Raw genomic sequence first — 18,518 nt, 5'->3', positions numbered from 1 at the left:
GATTGTATATGAATCAACTAAGAGATGACAATGCAAAATGGTAATGGACAATTTAGCGTTCAACCCAGGTGGCTCAGATGGTAGAGAATCTGCCTACAGTGCACAAGACCCAGGTTCGATCCCTGGATCGGGAAGATCCTCTGGAGAAGGGAATGGTGACCCACTCCAGTATTCTTGCCTAGAGAATTCCATGGGCAAAGGAGCCTGGCGGGCAGTTCCCAAAGCATGACTGAGCGACTAACACACACACCATTTCCACTGCACTTTGAATGCTAGATTTTAAGTGAGATACTGGAATAATGGTACACGTTCTTAAAGAAATAAGTTGTCCAAAGACCACTTCATTGGAAGAATGGTTGAAGCAGCTAGAAATTTTTCACCAATAGGAGAAACACCTTAGAAAAATTGTGATAGGTTTGAAGAATTGCTTTGTCAAAGAAGCATTCTAGCTTTTCTGAACAATGCCAAGATGCCAAACTAGGACAAGCAGGCCAAAGTTACAAAATGACAGATGTCAAATCAGTACTAATTAGATCTAGATGAAAATAAAGCTGTTTAAAGAATCAAGATAAAGCGATAATGACTTTCTTATAGGTGAAAATGTCAGAATACAATAGAAATGTAGAGGGGTCAGATTTTAAGACCTTAACATTTCCTTCCAACTTCAGAACTCTATTGTTCTAAGAAGATGCAGATATCAATGTGTATGATATAAACTGATGTTGGTAAAATCAATACTGGGAAACACTGAAGGCAAGAGGAGAAGAGGGCAGCAGAGAATGAGATGGTTAGATAGGATCACCAACTCAATGGACATGAATTTGAGCAAACTCCTCCAGGAGATAGTGGAGAACAGAGAAGCCTGGCATGCTGCAGTCCATGGGGTTCCAAGAGTCAGACAGGACTTAGCAACTGAACAACAACAACGATATAAATAAAAGTAAATGACTCTGCCTTCTGTGGATGTTATTCCTGCTATGTGAGTCTGCATCTCTTGCTGCTTCTCACATCTGTCCCCCAAATACTTATTTGACTAGTCTATCTCATTTGTTCCTCATGGCAATAACTCAGGTAAACCCACTTTGCTATATTCCAGTATAAACTCAAAGCACCAACGGCGATGACATAGAAGGAAACCAATGATATTAAATCTTGGTTTGTTTCAATGAATATTGGACCCCTGGCCTACCTCCTTTAAGCACTTGATGTGGAATTTGACAGTAATGATTTGTAAATCTTCTAAAGAAAGGTGAAGATCAGAGAAATGAGAATTCCTAAAGTCCTGATGTTTCACAGAGTAGTAGTAGCCTGCCATTAAGAAAATACAGGGCATTGGGTGAGTGAGCTGGAGCCATAAACACTATCAGGTAGAAATGAGGTTTCCTGGGGCAGCAGAAAGAAATGAGCTTGTTCCTACTTCTGGTATTAATCATAATAAGTGTTTTATCTCCGGCTGTCATGTTTAGTTTCTGCATGCAATTTACCTCTCAGGCACACTGTTCACAATATCAGTTGGCCTTATCTTTTAACTTATAGTCTTCAAGTACCTAAATGTATTTCCCCCAAAGTTCCCACAGTTAACATGACAAAAGTCAACATTAGTACTATTTTAAGACAATGCTGCACCCACATTATAAAGGACAGAGTTGCCTATGCCTGGCTACTCCTATCATCTGTTGAAAAGTGTAACAGGCAGCACTGATTCTTTGCCTAATTGCAGTTTCAATGTGAGATTTTGCAACCATTTAAATGGGGATCCCTAGCGCTTTAAAAAATTCATTTATTTCACTTTTTCTCTTTGCCAAAAAAATAAAATAGAGATGTGCTTATCCTATACCTTGCTCATCTTATATCAAACAATACTTGCTAGCTGATACAGTCAAGTCGATAAGTAGCTTTTGAGGGATCGCATTATGAAGTTCACTTTCTAAGAACCAGCAAACATGATCAGGAGCAATCCAACCAATCAAATAATCAGACAACAAACAATTTAAGCCAAAAATACTGCAGAGACAGACTTTTTGCTAAAAATGCCAGAAAAAAACAAACCGATACCTTCTACAAACTCACTGAAAGATGCCAACTTGAGAAGGTACAAATTGAAGATGAGACAGCTAATAACATTTTAGTCTGTATGACCCTATTTCGTTGAAGTCCTCTTACAATCTGCTAATAATCCTTTATAATTAAACTCAAGCATAATATTAAAATGTAATCCACATGAACAATCACAGGACATTTCATAGGCTGAAGTGGTTACCGCTTCCAGTCATGCATGACAATCACTCAGTGTGCAGCTTTAGTTTCATATGTTTTAAATCATTTGCCCCTAGATTTTAGGGGAAAAAAATTATGATTCATTTCTATCCATAAGTACAGTGAAATAAATCTCATTTAAACTCAAACTGATAAGAGTATGTCCAAGGCACAGGCCTTATGAATTTGCATACCTTCCTTTAGAACTAAAACCTTCTACATCCCCATGGAAATAAGGTCATCTTTTAAGGAATATCTTCTGAACTGTTTACAGTAAATAAAGCTGATAGTACCAGAAACTGCCTATGGATGTCATTAATCAACACACACACACAAAAAAAATTTTGATTCCACATTGTGATAAGATTTGTTTAAACAATACTCAAACAATAATTCAATTGCATATATTTTCCATTTCTTCTATTTCAGTATATTATCTTCATCGTATCTTGAAAAATTCAGTTTTTGTTTAATAATTAAATAATAATTTGAACCAAATAATAGATTATTAGAAGTAACACATTTAAAGTATTTTTAGTTTAACTGAGGTAGTTTTATACTCCAGCACAACTGGATCAGGGACTTGCCCCAGTGGCTCAGTGGTAAAGAATCTATAGGCAATGCAGAAGATCGAGGTTCAATCCCTGGGTTGGGAAGATCCTCTGCAGGAGGGCGCGGCAACCCACTCCAATATTCTTGCCTAGAAATTCCCATGGACTGAGGAGCCGGCCAGGCTACAGTCCATAGGGTTGCAAAGAGTCAGACATTACTGAAGCACTGAACACACACACAACCACATCATGCGTATAATCTACTAAATATTATTGTTTTACTTTAGAGCAAAATTATTATTTGAATGTTGTAAAAATTGATCCCAAGGCTAAAAAGAAATGATAATACACAATTTAACCTTATAAGCTTTTTCTGATTCCGCCTCTCATATAAAAACTGGAAATTGGGTTGATGTTAACTTTCATATTTAAAATGTTGACTTGGACTGCAATAAAGAAAAAAAATGTGAAAATTATTGCATGAGCTTTTAAAAGATTTGACTTGATTTTTAATTTACAGATAATAGAGTAGTACTAGTGTAGGTTCTTTTCCAAGGTGAGTGTTACTATAAATGAGGAAAATAACATGCTGTCAGATAGGAAATAATGACTTACAACCATTATGACTATATCTAGACTCATAAAGTGCTCTGAAAAAAAAATGCTGCTCCACAAATAGCTATTTGGTGAGATTATCATTAGACATCTGACCAAATTTAAACATTTTTACTGAAGGAAACAGTTTCCCTTAATTTGTTTTAGTATTTTTAAATGAAAGCAAGTTCTAAGGGAATAATTTATGACTGTCCTTTAAGCCATTTTAAAATGGTATATGTCAAGATTAATGTAATAACATCCTTTCAAATAATTTCTTGGAAATATTTAATTAAAGCAATTCTATTTTTATAAGTTTTATATAATCCTAAGCATTGAGGAAAACAGGCAAAGAGATTTAAAAAGTAAGCTTTTATTTAATATTAAAGATATGCCCGACACTGTGGCATGTGGTGATAGAAACAGATAAATAAAACATAGAGTCTGACTTCAGGGAGGTTTTAATCTAGTGGTGATGTTTGAGAAGAGGTGATGGAGGAGGAGAAGGGACAACAGTGAGGAGGTCAACTAAAATATAAAAGCCACTGAGTTCAGCTGCAAACCTTTGACAGGACAGGCAGGAAATACACATCCAGGAACCAGCTAAATGTAGGACATTAGGGAGTGGTCAAAAGTCTAAGTCCAGAGTGCACGCCCCATGCAGAGCCATTCAAAACAAATTATTTTTAAAACACTGTGCCAGTACATCAAAACAGTTTATCAGCTCAATTCATTCTGTAATTTAAAATGCTTGTTTTAAAACTATAAGACAAATTAAACTGTGATATGACAAGTGTTATAGCCAAGGTACAAGTCAAATTTACTGAGAGCCTAAAGAGCACAGTGAGCAAATCCAGGAGAGGGACTGGAAAAGTCTTCAGAGAGAAAGTGAGATTTAACTGAATCTTGACAAATAAGGAGGATTCAACACATAGTGAATGGCAGACACAACATGATGCAGTGGCTGAGAGCTTGGGATTTAGGGCTGCACTGCCTGGGTTCAAGTCCTAGCTCTGCCACTGGTCAATTCTGTGCTCCAGCAAGTTAGTTAATCTCTATAAGTCTCAGCTTCCTCATACATAACATGATTATTTACCTCAATTTACCAACTTAAGATTGAAGTACAAACCTTAAAATTGGAGTGTTTCAAAGATTAAATGATAAGGTGCATGTAAATTACTGGCTTAGCCTTCAAATTTCTCCACAGTTATATGTATTAGCCATTTTATAGTTCATTTCTAGAATTTAGCAAATCCTCATAAAATTGATCCCAGATTTCACCATTCCCCACTTTGTTGCAGTACAGCTGTCAGGAGCAAGCTAAGTTTTCAGACCTAGAGGCAGAATCATCAGTAAAAGAGCAAAGGAGATGAGGTAGAGAGCTATAATCATCAAAAGCAGTAAACACCAAGAGGCATTACCCCATATTTCATTACACTTGAGAACTTCTTGCTATTTTAGAAATTACAAGCTGTAGCAAGACAAACCTTATCTTGTATAATAATGCTGGAATCATTTGTTGAAAATGCACTCAATCAGGAATAAATGGCACAAAACGATTATGCCAAGTACTTACTCAACTCCTGTCATTTGGGGTCTAATGTTGATTTAACTGCTGTGATGATACTGCACCTTTTCCACTCAGAGCAAGGAGTCACAAAAAGATTTTCATGGAAGGAAAGTTTTAACTTTTCCTCTCTGGATTTTCATATCGAAAAGGCAAAACATCATGTAAGCAAATAGAAACTAATTTAAAACAAAAATAAAGCAAGTTTCTCCCCAATCTTGATATCATGCCCAATTTCTCACAACACCTTCCAAATGGTTTCATACCACAGCACACATCCCTGAGACTGATTCTCAAAGCTTTTCTTAATCTAGCCTCTCAGCTGTTCCCAACAGCATACTGTGCTCCTACAGAACCACTCTGCCCCACAAACGTCTGCCACAGCTCCAGGTTACTTCAACTCACCTTCCTGCCCATGTCCCCTTTGCTAAACAAACGCTTTCCTGCCATGAAAGAACCAGTTCTAGTCCTGATGCTGCTTTCCTGCTGCAATCCAAAACATACTCTCTTTCCTTCAAATTCCTACTGAATTAAATCCTATGTGTTTACACTCTGTTTGTCTATATTGATATCAACCATAGACCTTCAAATCTCTGATGACTTCAATGGCTTCTATAATTTGACAGCCTTTCTCTTCAAAAAAGTTTATTAATTATTACATTCTGTTTATGTTTAAGTGTTTTTATATTTTTTAACTATTTGATTCAACTTGATTTTTTAATGTAAGATGTGAAATGTCTGATTCTTTGCCATCCCGTGGACTGCAGCATGCCAGGCTTCCCTGTCCTTCATCATCTCCTAGAGCTTGCTCAAATTCATGTCCACTGAATCAGTGATGCCACCCAAGCATCTCATCCTCGGTCGTCCCCTTCTCCTCCTGCCTTCAATCTTTCCCAGCATCAGAGTCTTTTCTAATGAGTCAGTTCTTTGCATCAGGTGGCCAAAGTATTAGAGCTTCAGCTTCATCATCAGTCCTTCCAATGAATATTCAGGATCGATTTCCTTTAGGATTGACTGGTTTCATCTCCTTAGGGCTTAGATTATCTTTTTTTCAAAATGATCATTCTGACAAAACTATTTACTGAAAAATTGTTTCCTCCACATTTCAACTCCAAAGGTTTATTTACCCCCATCAGTCCAATTCAAGGAGTCCTAATACATGGATCTGACTATTCTACCAAAATGCTAAGTCATTCATCAGTATTTTGTGTTTCATACTTGCATTTTTGAATAAATTTTCATATATTTATTAATCTAGAGAAACTTTAAGACCACTTTGTTTACTAAAACAAACCTTAGGTTTTCATAAGAATTACCTTTAATATACCTGGTAACTTGGCAAGGAACATATTACTATTATATCTGATAAGTAATATAATGTTTAGGAACATGTTAAATCTTCATTTATGTACATCCAACATCTTTCAGAACTCCTACACTGTCTTTAAGTTCTGAACAAACTTTAAGTTCTGAAATACCCTGTTTTCTCTAAACACACCTGATGTCTACTTTCTCAAATATACCCACTTCCTTCTTCCTGCTGAAAATGTCCTCATATCTCCCTAATGGTCACACTTTCCAGAGAAAGCCATTTCAAATGCCACTGTCTCCGTGGATCTTCTAATTAGACAGCAGAGAATAATTTTTTGATTTTTCTAAACACCGACGGAGGACACGTGTTTGTCACATCAAAAATTTTGATTTATTATCCGAATGTCAGATTTCCTTTTCTTCTTTGCTTTCCAAAATTCTATGGAACCATCTATCTTTTAAACTTGCACCAACGTGTATGCAAGACTACATTTTTTTATCATTTCCCCAAAAGTCCATTTGACAAATTAACAGTTAAGTAATAAGAAACAAAATTTTTTACAGAGAAACTTATAACTAGTAGGCAAGTGTTTTACATTATAACACACTACAAGCAATTTTTTAAATTATTTTAAAACCCTTTGAGCTATTTGAAAGAGATGGGAATATCAGACCACCTGACCTGCCTCTTGAGAAATCTGTATGCAGGTCAGGAAGCAACAGTTAGAACTGGACATGGAACGACAGACTGGTTTCAGATAGGAAAAGGAGTGCGTCAAGGCTGTATATTGTCACCCTGCTTATTTAACTTCTATGCAGAGTACATCATGAGAAACGCTGGACTGGAAGAAAGACAAGCTGGAATCAAGATTGCCGGGAGAAATATCAATAACCTCAGATATGCAGATGACACCACCCTTATGGCAGAAAGTGAAGAGGAAATAGAAAGCCTCTTGATGAAAGTAAAAGAGGAGAGTGAAAAAGTTGGCTTAAAGCTCAACATTCAGAAAATGAAGATCATGGCATCTGGTCCCATCACTTCATGGGAAATAGATGGGGAAACAGTGGAAACAGTGTCAGACTTTATTTTTGGGAGCTCCAGAATCACTGCAGATGGTGACTGCAGCCATGAAATTAAAAAACGCTTACTCCTTGGAAGAAAAGTTATGACCAACCTGGATAGCATATTCAAAAGCAGAGACATTACTTTGCTGACTAAGGTCCGTCTAGTCAAGGCTATGGTTTTTCCAATAGTCATGTATGGATGTGAGAGTTGGACTGTGAAGAAGGCTGAGTGCCAAAGAATTGATGCTTTTGAACTGTGGTGTTGGAGAAGACTCTTGAGAGTCCCTTGGACTGCAAGGAGATCCAACCAGTCCATTCTGAAGGAGATCAACCCTGGGGTTTCTTTGGAAGGTATGATGCTAGAGCTGAAACTCCAGTACTTTGGCCACCTCATGCAAAAAGTTGACTCATTGGAAAAGACTCTGATGCTGGGAGGGATTGGGGGCAGGAGCAGAAGGGGACAACAGAGGATGAGATGGCTGGATGGCATCACTGACTTGATGGACATGAATCTGAGTGAACTCCGGGAGTTGGTGATGGACAGGGAGTCCTGGCGTGCTGCGATTCATGGGGTCACAAAGAGTCGAACATGACCGAGCGACTAAACTGAACTGAACTGAGCTATTTCCTGTCCTTAAGTCCTTGTCTCAGCTGGTCCCTGTCTCAGGCATTCTTATCTTCGTATGCTTTCCCTGCTGAGTGCTCAGTCAACCAGAGTAGTCACTGCAATGTCCAACTGTCCGTCTACAAGGCAGAGGGCTTTCTCATCCTTAGGAAGCGTGGGTACCAGATGATAATCGGACTTTGGAAGGTCCTTATCAGATTATCCTCAAATCAGCATTAGGAGGCATGAGAGGCAGGAGTCTCTTCATAAAACAAAGTTTTATACCAGCTGCTGAGAAAATAAAAATTTTTCCACATCTGTATTTTCATTGTGACAATCTGTTGTCTCTCTACTACATGACAAATGTTTTAAGTGTGAAATCACTGAAATATTTATCTTTAAATATCTCCACAGCACTATATTCATAACCCATCATATGCTGCTTCTTGTAGATCAGTGCTTTTAGATAAATGAATGAATGATTTGATTAATTAATAATTAATAAATGAATAGATATATGGTCTTTGCATGGCTCATAAAAGAATATGAATAGAATTAATCTGGAGAAAGCTCTATTTTATTAAAATGAGGAGACTAATTTTTATAACTGCATAAATCTGTTTCCCACTTTTTCTCCTTGGGTCCACAATATCTCAGTCTCTTAGCGGACAGTTTTGTTGTGGTTTTCAGTTTTAAAAGGAAACAAATCCACCTCTAGTTTCAAGTTTATTTTTTTTTTTGTTTCGGTTTTCTTTTGTCTCTCATTTACTCTGAACCAGCCTGTCTCAAAGTCTCGTAGAACATCAAAAAAAGAGAAAGAAATCTAAATCAACAGGATATTAAGTAGAACTTTTCAACTGTCCAGAATTTGTCATTGAGACATAAAACTGAAAACAAATGAATCAAGTACTCTGTTCTAAAGACAGAAATGGCCAGGAAATCCATACAAGTTGTCAAAAGTGCAACAAGTTTCTCCGACTATAGTATCTACCTTTTAAAATCACAACTTATCTACAGCAAAGGAAACTATCAAAAAAATGAAAAGACAACCTACAAAGTGGGAGAAAATATTTGCAAATAATTTGAGTGACAAAGGGTTAATATCTAAAACATCACGCAGCACATACAACTCTATCAAAGCAAACAACTTAATCAAAAAAAAAAAAAAATGGAGTCACAAGACCTAAATAGGTGTTTCCTTCAAAGAAGACACAGACGGCCAATAAGCATATGAAAAAATGCTCAACATTGCTAACTACTAAGAAATGCAGTTCAAAACTACAATGAGGTATCACTTCATACCAGTCAAAATGGTCATCATCCAAACGTCTGCAGCAATAACTGGAAAAAGTGTGGAGAAAAGGAAATTCTCCTGCATTGTTGGTAGGAATGTAAATTGGTGCAGCCACTATAGAAAATAGTATGGAAGTTCCTTAAAATACTAAAACTAGAACTACCATATAATCCAACAATCCCTCTCCTGGGCATATATTCAGAAAAGATTAAAATTGTAATTTGAAAACATACATCACCCCAATATTCATAGCACACTATTTCCAACAGCTAAGACATGGAAACAACCCAAATGCCCATCAATACATGACTAACTTAAGAAAATGTGTTATACGCTGCAAATGGTAATGTTCCATTCTTTTTTATGGCTGAGTAGTATTCCTGGAGTATCCCATGGACAGGGGAGCCTGGTGGACCCTATAGTCCATAGGATCACAAAGAGTGAGACACAACTGAAGCGACTTAGCATGCTTGCACACAAGTATACAGAGTGAGCCATAAGAAAATCTCAGTACATCCCCAGCTTCAGAGAGTGTATAAACCCCATTATCTCTATACAAGAAAAATGGAAAATGAATAACAAATTTTAAGCAAAAAAAAAAAAAAAAAAAGAGCCCTACTAGAATCTTTTAAAGCTCATCTAAATCATTATTGAGTTAAATAATACATGTTAAAGCCACAGTAAGAAATTCAGGAAATAATAAAATTTTAAAAAACACTATATTTCAACACTTAGAAGAAGAACCAAAACTTAACAAAAACAAATGCTCAGCCTTAAGGGTAATCATTATGAAATACAAATTCATGAACTAAGCATTTAACTGAAAGCATTATAATTATTTCGTGTAATATTAATAATATCAATAGAAGCTTCTTTTTAAAACAACCACCCTGTTTAAACATGTTATAATAGTTTCCACTTTTAATTCTGACTTAATGACGTAGATATCAGTCCAAATTTTGCACATGGGAAACAGGCTTAGAGAGTTTAAAAGTTTGTCCCTTTTGCAAAATCACACAGCTAGCACATGCTAACTTCACTAGTCATAATACAATATGTGAGATCCCAATCAGGAGTAATAAAATATTTAAAATAACAGAATAGTGAATTATAAATCAAAATAGCATTAGCATTAGAATCATTAAGACTAATACATTCGCAAATGAAATGGACAGAATTCTGATAAATGAAAAAGAGTATACACAAATAACCAAAAATCAGAATGAGACAAGATGTATAACAACAAAGAGAGGAGATTTTAAAGATTTTCAGACAGTATTCTATATATGCCAGTACTAATCAATTTGAAATTTTATGCAATTTAAAAATATATATGTATATACTTTAAAAGTTGGTCCATAAAGTAGAGAACTTAAAGAGAGAAAAAAAAATTAAAGAAATTGAAAGTATGTCAGAGATTATGTCCTCAAATAGCTTCAGACCAAAATAACCTTCCTGAGAAGCTACTTTGATCTCTTAAGGAATAGATAATGTCAGTGTTATGTAATATTATCAAACATACACAAAAACATAATAGTTTCAAATGCATTTTTGACATTCTAATCTTCACATCAACAGTCTGACTGACAGCCATTTATAAACCAGTAAAATGTTGCCTTACTTAGATATATGCAGAAATACTAAGCAAATAAAAGATGTATCCCTAAATAAATGGTGTGGGAGAGTTAGAGTGGAAAGATTTTTAAAGATCTAGCAAAATGGCAACCCACTCCAGTACTCTTGCCTGGAAAATCCCATGGACGGAGGAGCCTGGTAGGCTGCAGTCCATGGGGTCGCTAGAGTCAGGCATGACTGAGCGACTTCACTTTCACTTTTCACTTTCATGCATTGGAGAAGGAAATGGCCACCCACTCCAGCATTCTTGCCTGGAGAATCCCAGGGATGAGGGAGCCTGGTGGGCTGCCGTCTATGGGGTCACACAGAGTCGGACACGACTGAAGCGACTTAGCAGCAGCAGCAGCAGCAGCAACAAGCAATATTAACAAAAGAATAATTAAAGGAAAAATACCATTATTGCTTAAGAAGGTTGTGAAAGTGAAAAGCTCAGTCATGTCCGACTCTTGCGACGCCATGGACTATACAGTCCATGGAATTCTACAGGCCAGATTACTGGAGTGGGTAGACTTTCCCTTTTCCAGGGGATCTTCCCAACCTAGGGATCGAACTCAGGTCTCCCACACTGCATTAAGAAGGTTATTTTTATATAAAAGTTGCACAGTCCTTCCTAAATAAATGCATAACAGTCATAAAATTCAGTAATTAATCGTCTCAAAATGTATAAGGAAAATATTGTCAGAAATTTTTTAGTCTTTCAGAAATTTTTAGAGATATAGTTGCAATAGAGGATTTTACTTTAGAAAAAGTTTCACAATTCACTGGAAAAGTGGGCAACAACAAATAAACAGTCAGGAAAGTAATAAAATGACCAACCGATTTGAAAAGGTGTTCACTGTCATAGTCAAACAAGTACAAATAAAACAGCTTTTTTTTTGGTCAGATTAGAAAATAAAAAAGAAGAAAAATAATTAGTGTAATGGAATATGGAAGCTAACAATAATGTACAAAGGACATTAAAGGATAAACCAATATACCTTTTTAAAGGTTGTATAGTATAAATATTGAAATTTAAACATGGATACCATCTAACCTATCCATTTCACTCCCAAGAGTGTATGATAAGAAAGCAAGAGTAAAATGATGCAAAGATTTCGTGCACCTGAATGGTCAAGACAGTGAAAACTTGAAAACAATCTTATCCTAAAAAGAAGAGTGATTTATTTATTGTAAATCTATACAAAAGAATACTTTTAGATAATAAAAGTAATAATGTCAAGACAAATTTTAGAAGCCTGTTACATATAAATAGTGTATGATCACATTAAAAAAGTCAAACTGCTGGGAGCTGGTGAAGAATGCAGAAATTTGTTCACTAAAGATTGCCATTAGTTCATTGGCTCCACTTAATTTAGTCTTTCTTCTCTTCTGTTTTTAATTTGTGATTATTTTTACCTTTTAAATATGAACTTTGAATTCATTTAGTAAAAAGATTTTTGTGTGTCACTGAATCAGATGTGTTTCAAATACCAAACAAATTTTAGTTCTAAAAGTTGAGACCACAAAAATCTTTAAGTTTTCAGATATTTCATCACAAATTAAAATCAGCCATTCTAAGGCTATCCTATTATCCCCTGACTGAAAGAAGAGGCAAAATTCTGACCAAAATTGGTCTCAGATCAGTTCTAATAAATGAGTCTAGCTCTTTTGTGAAAAAGTAATTGACTTAAAAATTTAAAGCTCAAATTCTATTTGCATCTATCAATTTGAACACTATTTTTTTCCTCAAACAAAATTGTACTATCTAATTTACTTTCTGAGCTGTGATCATTTCAAATTTCACCAGACAGACCAAGTTAAAAACTTCTTTAAGTGTGATCAGTCTTCTTGTTTTACTGCTATTTAGACCCAGATTTCAAAGGTCAATGAATTAGGCCAGTACTGTTTAGATTATGTACCAACTACAAACATACCATAATGTGCAGAGCTGATAAGAAATGTGATCGATAACCAGATAGCGTCTTACAGCTGGTACTTTAGAAAGGAAAGATGATCAAAAATGACCTAACATTTTCAGCATTTGTTTACAACATATTCATCAATTGTATAGCAGTCAATGTATTTTAAACAGCATGACTGCTCAGCTGAAGTTGCTTTATATCATAAAAACCAAATAGAAACCCATGAAGCTGTGTTTCTCAGTGTGGTTATAGATTTTCTTTGTTTTTCTATTTAATATATAGCTTTAACGACGTATCCTGGCACTTTACTTACAACCGTTCTGAAAACAATGTGTTCTTCACTGAGTAAATAAGTCAAATACAAACAAGAAGTAGGTCAACTTAAGCCCTGAAAAATCTCAGGTCAAAGTAGTATATGAGTGTTTTAAAATCAATTTACTCAGTATCCCAAAGGATCAGCACTATTTTCTAAAGCTCTAAAGCTCTGGATAAAATTCTGATACAGAGATTTTAAATATTCCATCCAATACGAACCTTAAACAACTCAATATTTTCATTAGCAAAGTATCAAGCTATGATTCCTGACTATAAACTTCTAATCTGGAAATTTAAATGTGTTTTAAGTGCATTTGGACTCCGGAGTCACAGTTATACCGCCCCCAAGCTCATTCTCTAGGCCAAGCTCCATTTAAGAATTACATATATATTATTTCACATAATCTGAACAGCAACATTATGGAATAGGTAGTTCCCATTTTTAGAGAAGAATGAAGCATAGACAATAAGTACCTCCCTGCATACCTAGCTAGTGGGTGGCAGAGCTGACTTTCAAACCTAGCCAGCCCAGCTCTACAGTTTATACTCTTAAACCTTTGTGACTTGGCGTAACTATCCATTGATTTTTCTTATATTTGGCATGTATGTGCTAAGGTATGTGTCTTTTTTAGAAAAATTTCTAATGATTTAAATGTGGCACAAAGACTGAATTACTAAAACTAGTTTCTAAAACTGAAGTGATAATTTCAGCCCATATGTAATCCGGACTTCCCTGGTGGCTCAGATGGTAAACAAGCTGCCTGCAATGCAGGAGACACTGATCCCGGGTCAGAAAATTACTCAAACTAGCTTCTGAAAGTGAAGTGACTATTTTATTCCATATGTAGTCTATAAAGATGTAAACGTGCTGTCACACTTTTTTCCAGCCTCTTCCCTCTTTTTACTCAGTTTCCCATCTCTCCGCTACTCGTGTACTCCTTTTCTCCCAGAAGGCTCACACTATCCTCTCTCTTGATTCACTTTTTCTCCCCTCATTGCAGCACCCCAAATCAACTGGCTTTCTTCTAAGCTCACCCTGCCCAGCCACCTCCCTCAACACAACTACTGGATCTCAGCTTCTGGATCTAAGTGAAGGACTTAATTACCATCCTTCAACAATCCTAGGGTTATCAGGCTTCCCTGCTGGCTCAGGTGGTAAAAAGTGCCTGTAATGTAGGAGATCCAGGTTCGATCCTGGGTTGGAAAGACCCCCTGAAAAAAGGAATGGCTACCCACTTCCATATTCTTGCCTGGAAAATTCCAGGCATATCTTAGATGGAGAAGCCTGGTGAGCTACAGTCCATGGGGTCAACAACCCTAAGATTATAGCACCAGTATATCTTATCACAGAACGTAGAGTCAATGCTGTAATAAAGATGTCTTTCAAACACATTTTAATAGTGATCAATAAAGTCTTAAATAATAGTTTGAAGACTTCTATTCCAATGGCCCAATTTTTCAATTTCACTTGCCTTTGTGATTTCAAATTTTATTTCCAAATTTCAGCTTAATAATTGCCTACTTAAGAAATAGGACATAAAGGAACAGCTCTCCTTTAAAACAAGCTTTATCTTACATGGTGTTGTTTGACAATTATTCCCAGTTCTCTTGTTAACTATGGAAGTCAGCTGCTTCATGATAAATTACTATCTGACACCCTAGTAAACTTTACCACCAATAAAAAAAAATAGGAATTTAAAGGAGTAAAAGGAAAAAAAGAACATGGATCATGGAGAAAGAGAGGTGAAAAGGATGCTAGCAAAAACAAACCAAAAAAAGTTGGAATATAAGTCACACCTTCATTTTCAAATAAATACAACTACCTGTTAAACAGACAAAAGTAAATTTTTTACTTTAAAAACCTGAGCATTCAAAAAACAAAAAGCTTGTTTTCATTTCTACTGCATAAATTTTGAGATATGACCATACAAAAAGACATCTATCATCACATTGATTGACGAGGAATAAAATATTTAATTTCAAAAATAGGTCAGAAACCACCAAGTGAGTGGCATGTATGTTTGCATGTGTACAAGTGCACTCACGCTGAGCCATATCTTGGGTGTTTGTTCTGCACAATGAACTTTTCTCATCTGTCATCTGCTCTGTGGGAGGAAATAAGTAGGGAGGGGGCCAACCTTGTCTTTCCTGCTTTTAAAGAAAAGCCTGCAATTAAATGGAGGAAGAGTAAAGGTCCCCATTAGAATCACAGCGATTCCCACCACTTGTTTGTGGTAAAGGTCTGCTTCTCTCCTTGGGGAGTGGGCTATGGTTCCCTTCTCCCTATCAACCTGGATGTCTTACCTTCCTAATACAGGAAGAGCTGACCGAAGCTTTATCACATTTCTCAGAAGGCTAAACTTAGAGGAACTTTTAAGTGTGCCCTGGAACGCCGTGCTCATGGAAGTTTTCTCCTGCTGTGGATTATTGATGCTGCAGGAGCAGATAGACTGATGTGCCTTGAATTCCAACAAGGACAAAGTGGCGTGTTGGTATTCTTTATGAATAAAAAAGTGAGTATTTTTAAAAGGCTTTTTACTTCAATGTGCTCCGTTTTCATTCCTGGTCAAATTAATGTGAGTCATTTAAATGCCATGCAACATTAATTTATATTTACTCATTTGAAAACTTTGTCTACTTATTTGCTCATATTGGAATCATTTGAGACCAATCTGTAAATAATATTCAAATTCGCTGTCATGCAACAAGAATTAACGTGTGTGCATAGACATGCATTGGGGAGGCAGGGGATAAAGAGAAGGTAACTTATGACAAGCACATTTAGAAATTAGCAAAGCGTGAATCTTGATAATCCCCAAATGGTTATTTTTCCCCTTTTTTTCCCTAAATCAGTTTTGACCTCATCCTGACAATTAGGAAGTATTTATAAGCCACAGTTTGGCTCAGGGAAGTGATGTGTATGTTTCTATAGACTACTTTAGAAGATTAAGACCTTTTAGTGTGTCTGATCCATCTGCTTCTTTAGGGCGCACATTTTGGAAGACCTGCCATCTGATTTTACATCAGGATGTTCATAACCTGAGTTCTTAAAGCTGTATATGAAACAGATTTCAAAGGATCCAGGCCTGATTAAAACAGTTAGCCTGCTCACATCCTCCCTATTTACTGTGGATTACAGAAAGGGAAGTTGGGGTTAAATCAGCAGGTCTTCCTGCTTCCCGAGGGGTTAAACTGGCAGCCGATTTGGCACCCACAGGAGGGCTGACAGGTAGCAGGATTTGTCTAAGCAGGCTGCCTGAGAGCCAACAAGGAAAACCGAATGCTCTGGATTAGTTCTGGATTATGTTGTCAGAGTGAAGGCTGATGGACAAACTGCAGAGAAATAAAATGCAATCTGTTTGGGGAGAGAGGCAGTGTGCATAGCTTTCATTTTTCAAGAAATGACAAGAAAAATCATTAATAATTTGTAAATCCATGTCCATTAACTTTTCTCTTTGGTGTCCCAAGACAGCCTTTTTAACATGAGTTTGCCACTGTCCTATATCTCTTCTGTCTAGTGACAGATGACAAGATAGATATGAAATTGGATTCATAGTATAATACCCCCACCTCCAAGAAAGAGCTTTATTCTCCCTACACAGCGCTGGCTCCCCCATACCTTCCCCCTACCCCGCCCCCAGGATGAAAGGAAACTGACATTGAGACAGCCAAATGACATGTCCTTGCTTTCATCCTGCTGTAATAAATTTCTAAGACAATGGCACTACTTAATGAAATCAAAGGCAAAAATAAGTAAATAATCATGACAGTAATCATGATAGTATTAATACTATTCATTATTATGATAAAATATGCTTTGAGATTTCTTTTTCTTCATAAAGGACTTGAGCATCAGTTTCAAGAACTCAGTTAATAGATGTGAATATTCAAGTACATTTAATAAAAACAAATTCAGATCTCTGTAGGAGGCGGTTACATTTTTCCAATATAGGAGTTACCAAAATTCTTAAAAGATCATTGTGAAATAATTCTGGTTCTGTTTACTAATAAAACCAATGTTCTAAAATAATTTGTTTTTTTTATAAGTTACTTAAAGTGGAAGTTATTTTATCATAAGATAAAACTTTCTGCTTGAAACCAATAAATACATTTAAGTGTTTCTAAAATAGCAAAAATTAGGATGTCCAGATGTTTTGGCTTATGGCTAAATTATGAATATTATTTAAAAATAATTTCTTAAATGACATTTTATGGGTACAAGGATATATTATTCATAGACCCTAACAGCAACAGGGCAGGATGCTTTCCTTTATGATTTCAGTAACAAATTCTCTCTTTTTTGACATAGAAGACTTTTCTTTCTTCTTCACAAGAGCGGGATAAATTCAGCCCCAATTGCTCATAATAAACTGAATACTTTCATGTATATCATTACAAAGAGAAGGAACCAAGATTTTGAGCTTAAGAAAAATTCCATCTTGAATTTCCGCTATTCTGACATCTCACTGCATCTGGTCCATAGTAAGCAGTCAATATATAGTTGATGAATAGATAAATAAAGCAGTAAAAACATTTAATACAAAAAATACTGAATTTACTCTGATCCACACAAAGCAAAAAAATGCCTGTTAGAAATTTTATTTGCATAATATTGCTCTATCGGATAATGTTAATACATGAAGCATAAAAGAATAATAGCAACTAAAAAACATATACTCAAGTGGTTATTCTGCATTATAACAAATAAAATAGCTTTCTGTGTACCTAAAGCTATGTAATTTTTTTAAATTAGAAGCAATTAAATCTGCCTATATGTATAAACATACTCTCAAACCTGTGTTTACTCATAAGGCTGTTCAACCATAGACCATCATTATACAACGTATTATTCAAAAAAGGCAACTGTTGATATAATTATTTTCTTTTAACAGTGAACATCTAACTATTTGCCCATGTAATAGCTTTTTATTACAGTCAACAACCACTAAAACAATTTTGAAATCTTGGTTTCAAATTAAAAGTAATTTGTTGGGCAGTAATATAAACTGATACATAAAGAAATACTGGGATTTTGTTTTTTCCCACAACTGTCTTCAAGATAAGTTCTGCCTTAATGAAAAGTAGTACTTCTTGATTATTTTCATATTTTAGTATACAAAGGAAATGATACTACTTTCTGAGCACTAGTGTAACAAAGAAAGCTGACTGAGGGTCAGCTGGCTGAGGCTCCACCCTGTTTCTCCACAGCCTAGGACATCAGTTTTTCTTCACGTCTTTTAACTAAGGTGTAATAGGGCTCTGTGCCACTACCTTAAATGGCAAGTTTCCACAGTATTGGATTTTTTAAAAAAATCTCAGGAGAAACATGTCATGAATTTAGTTGTTAATAGGAAGAAACTTTGGTTTTTCCTTTTTTTGAAGAAATATAAGCAATAATAGAAGATAAGATATTTCTCTTCATTTT

The 18,518-nt window shown here is 35.7% G+C and overlaps 1 long non-coding RNA gene across 2 annotated transcripts in view; it reads left to right on the top strand.

The window, feature by feature from the left end:
* Positions 1 to 15,241: 15,241 nt before the first annotated feature.
* LOC138442317 (uncharacterized) overlaps positions 15,242 to 18,518 on the top strand; it is a 52,591-nt gene continuing 49,314 nt past the window's right edge. Inside the window, exons 1-2 of one of the 2 annotated variants that reach the window (XR_011257638.1) lie at positions 15,242 to 15,333; positions 15,411 to 15,606. This is a non-coding gene — a long non-coding RNA (uncharacterized lncRNA). The remainder of the gene's footprint in view (positions 15,334 to 15,410; positions 15,607 to 18,518) is intronic. The other variant, XR_011257639.1, reaches the window with a different exon arrangement.

This window comes from Ovis canadensis, chromosome 6 (genome assembly GCF_042477335.2).
Source record: "Ovis canadensis isolate MfBH-ARS-UI-01 breed Bighorn chromosome 6, ARS-UI_OviCan_v2, whole genome shotgun sequence".
Lineage (NCBI taxonomy): Eukaryota > Metazoa > Chordata > Mammalia > Artiodactyla > Bovidae > Ovis > Ovis canadensis.
This window is presented reverse-complemented; position numbering and strand designations above follow the sequence as displayed.